At 48.3% G+C, this 871-nt stretch overlaps 1 pseudogene across 1 annotated transcript in view; it reads right to left on the bottom strand.

The window, feature by feature from the left end:
- LOC105553442 overlaps window positions 1-871 on the bottom strand; it is a 7,276-nt pseudogene continuing 6,405 nt past the window's right edge. The window contains exon 2 of the transcript XR_001008146.1: window positions 1-814. The product of XR_001008146.1 is annotated as an etoposide-induced protein 2.4 homolog (transcript). The remainder of the gene's footprint in view (window positions 815-871) is intronic.

Raw genomic sequence — 871 nt, 5'->3', positions numbered from 1 at the left:
TAGAAAATAGCTGCAGAAAAACTTGTGGTCCTTTCAGACTCACGGTGATGTTAAAAATCCACACACTGGTGTCAGGGAACATTCTGCCTTACGTGTACCAGAGACAAAAATTTCAGTTCCTCAGAGAGAAGGGAACATGCAGAGGGCCCTTGGCAGAGTGGGTCCTGCCCTCCCGGGCAGGGGGAGGTGAACAGGGAAAAGAGCTGCCACAGCTTTCTTCCAATCCCGCCCATTCCATTTGGATGGCAGGCAACTCAGTGGCCTACAGCAGCCTTCAGTTTGGCAGGCGACAGATGCGGTGAAGGGAACTTCTCTGCAGCAGTGGAGCTGCTCGGGCCGACTGCAGACAGACTGTCTTGTGGAAGAGTCTGTTGCTTAAGAAGACCACCAAGGAGAAGAGGCGCAAATGGAAGAGATATGCTTTGCCAGGGGTCTTTGCTTCATTGGCGCTGATAATGAATAAAGGAAAGAGGATAGAGAAAAGGCAGCCACTGATAATATATGAGGACAGCACTGCTGTGAGAAAAGCCAAGGGCAAACCAAACCCAAAGTAGTAAGGCCAATTCCTTTCTATGTTAGGCAACCGCTGGTGCATTTCAGTTCCTTTATTGAACCAACGATATTCCAAGCAGTACAGTGAGTAGAGAAGGGACATATGCAGGAGACTACTAACCAGCTGACTGACAAGATGGATGGGAAAGAGACTCACAAACATTCCCTGAATGAGGAAAAGAGCCTGCAGCAAAAGGTTGAAGAGCATGTCAGCAATTATTTTGCTGACACTAGGGAATGGGTGAGGCTTCCTCCCTGATACCTCAAATGCCAGATCAGCTATATCCTGAAACCAAATGGCATTCACCACTTTGCTAAG

Source organism: Mandrillus leucophaeus, unplaced genomic scaffold, assembly GCF_000951045.1.
Source record: "Mandrillus leucophaeus isolate KB7577 unplaced genomic scaffold, Mleu.le_1.0 Scaffold596, whole genome shotgun sequence".
NCBI classification, from domain to species: Eukaryota; Metazoa; Chordata; class Mammalia; order Primates; family Cercopithecidae; genus Mandrillus; species Mandrillus leucophaeus.
Note: the sequence above shows the minus strand (reverse complement) of the source record. Positions and strands in the feature narration are given on the sequence as shown.